Here is a 3149-nt window from a genome sequence, read left to right on the forward strand (position 1 = left end):
TTTGGCTTTCGGTTGAAGAAACCCAAAAGCCGCTAATGTTGCCTGTTAAACAAACTCAGCAGCCGTTTTCTTTCCCCCATTCATCACGTCGATTTTACTATTTTTTTCCTTAGTCATTTGTTTTCCAGTAAAAGCAGTGCCTTTCCATAGTTTCAAACAAAATCATGCTCTTCTATTTCTTTCATTGTTAAGCCTCTTCTTAGAAAATTCTCCACCCAATTAATAGTGCCAAAAAATCACATCAACTTTCACAAATACATAAATTAATCAACATAAGCGAAGAATTCCACCCGTCTATTGACCTGTTTCAAATCAAAACTTTAAGATTTTCAATTCCAATAGTAGCAAAGGCAGAGAATAAATTAATGCAAGAGAAGAAGGTGATATCATCTGTTAGAAGAAAAAAGAAGGTACGAAACTTCATGTTCAATGGTGCTTTAATTCCTATATTTCTTGTATTAAACTTTTGCATTTTATTTTTTCGAGAATAGCTTAATTTGATATAGTTAATATTTTAAAATTTCAAATTAACCTTATTTATTCCTCTCAAGATACAGGGCGACCTCCTAATCTCCTTATATTTCTTATTCCCGCACTAACATCCATCTTAGAAAATTTCGTAGCCAAATCTTAGTATTACAAATATACCTCATATATATGGTACTGTTGCGCGAACTTCCTCCCGTAGTTGCAACTTTATTGAGTAACAAATTTTAGTTCCTTTTTGTTTTGTTTCTCTTTAGCTTTTTATATGTTATTTTACAAATCAAGTGTTGCATCTGTTTCTACTCTCTACAACTCTTGCTTTTCATCTATTCAATTGAAATTTCATTAATAAGCCAGCCTGGATTGACACTTAGTCTTCACAAATTTATGTTGTCGTTGCTTTCATATTGCCCATGTTATTATTATCTACATTTGTTGTGTACTTTGTATATTACCAAATATTTTCAGGTATGTCTATATTAAGTACATTTCTGAGAGACGTTTGTTAGACTTTCAATATGGAATAAGCAGTAAGCGGGTATTCTTAGCTGCGGTTTTGATTTAACGTATATACAGTAACAAACAATGTGAAGAATTTTTCTATTATAAGTGTATTTTAACAATTGATAACAAATTATTTACTGTATTTATCTTACCAAACTAGAATTACGAATAAGGACGTTGTTGAACAAAAGAGCGAGTATTTTTACATCTAAGATATTTTTTAGTGTTTCTCTAACATATCATATTATGGCTTGGATTTAACTTATATACATTGAATAGTGTAATTAATTATTGCAATACTTCAATCTACTTCTTCAAGTAATTAAACCCCTTTATATGCTGAAAGATTAAATTTAAGTTGATTGAGTGCATCATGTGAACGTGATTAAATTTAAGTTGATTTCCTGCATCATGTGAGCGCGCATCATGTATCTTCTTTTGTGTTTTAACGTGTAACCTTGAAAACAGTTTAGTTCCACCGCTTCTTTGCTCTTTATTGAAAATAGGAATACTAAATTTTAGATATATATTGGCCAACTTCATGCCTCAATCTTATAGAATTGATGTGATTTTTTCATTCCGTTGTATATAGATTGTTCATGAGTACAACTTCAAGTACCAACTTTTGTAAATAAAATTGGTTCTTTCATATACTTGATTACTATATTTCTTTAATTTACTTATCTTTTTATTGTAGCCAATTATTTTTCACTGCGTAATTTTAGATGCATCAAATATTGTTTGCAAAAAAAGAGGTTGAAATACGATATATTTGTTTTCAATAGATCAAAAATCTTACAAAAAAGTTGCATATAGGATAAGTGAACCACTAATCAGCCTTGATAGAAAAATTTATGTGTGTTTCAAAAATTACTTTTTTATGCAGGATTTTTATCAGTTATGGTGGAACGCTTTATGTGTGTTCAAAAAAGAACCTTTTTTCTTTGACGTTATCTCTTAATTATAAAAGCAACCCCAAGTATAGCTTCAGTTCCACGGGAATCAAGAAAAGCGAGGCTTCAACTTTATTCTCATTTATAAGATATGTCCTTTTTTATCCTCATCCTCATTCCTTCCCTGTTTTAAGTTGTGTATTTGTGTATGCTTCATTTGAATGCTTTACCTATTTTTCACGATTAGATTTGCTTTTCTAACTTTGGCTTTAAAAAGATCTATATAGATAAGTACAACTTAATAGGGTAACACAAGATAAATCTTTTTTATCAGCGAGATTGCAACTTACGTTACAATTCCAGATTTATAGTTATGAATTTTTGATTATTTTTTATTATGCTATTGGATACTGAGATTGACCTTCTTTTCCACAATATTTATCTCCTTAATAGGTAAGTTGACATTGTCTAATAGTATCTTGGCTGATATCCCAACGTCTTTAATATCCCTCATATTCATTCTTGCAGGTGTGAAAGAAAAAAAAAGAATAACATTGGATGAACTGAAAAAAGTTGATGACCTACAAAAAAAAAAGATACCACCAGAGGAATTTGGAATCTTCTTTACTTGAATGTAGTTGTTCATAGGTGAGGAACCTTAAACTCCATAATGAAAGACTACTTTGTATGTGAGTATTGTTAATAAAAATGAGCTTCAGGAAGAAGTTATTGCCTCAAAGTTTGAAAAAGAGAATCAATGGGATGCCAATCTTGTATTTATGCCTAACAAGATAACTTTGTGAAAGTAGATTTACAATCTTTGGAAGAATTTCAGTAGCTTATAAGTTTAAAAATAATGGATGGGAAGCAAGTTAAATTTTTGGTGGATCTATTGGCTTGAAGTTTATAGTACTCACCTGACAATCTCCTGAAGTATACAAATTAGCAGTTAAAAAAGGTATCATGGTAATTGATTGATTTTCTAAATAGGGCTGACATCTTCAATTTAAACTTTATGTGAAAGTTGAACAATATAAATCTTTTACTCAAAACGCTATAATATGTGATGTTGGATGAAATCAAAATATATTCCAAGATTTAATTAGCAAGTAAGTCTTGATTATTTTCTATTAGTGGCTGATATAACTTATTTTTTAAGCAAGTTGAGAGTTTGGAAGATGAATGCCCATGGAAGTAGATTTTGAAGTCAAATGTTCCACCTAAAGTCTCATGATTTTACTGTTCAACAAATGTCTTCTTGATGGT

At 30.2% G+C, this 3149-nt stretch overlaps 1 long non-coding RNA gene across 1 annotated transcript; it reads left to right on the forward strand.

Moving 5' to 3' along the window:
* LOC129876836 (uncharacterized) lies at window positions 1–2576 on the forward strand. Its single transcript, XR_008763423.1, has 2 exons — window positions 1–410; window positions 2412–2576. It is a non-coding gene; the product is annotated as an uncharacterized LOC129876836 (long non-coding RNA).
* The last annotated feature ends 573 nt before the right edge of the window (window positions 2577–3149 follow it).

Source organism: Solanum dulcamara, chromosome 2, assembly GCF_947179165.1.
Source record: "Solanum dulcamara chromosome 2, daSolDulc1.2, whole genome shotgun sequence".
Taxonomy (NCBI): Eukaryota; Viridiplantae; Streptophyta; class Magnoliopsida; order Solanales; family Solanaceae; genus Solanum; species Solanum dulcamara.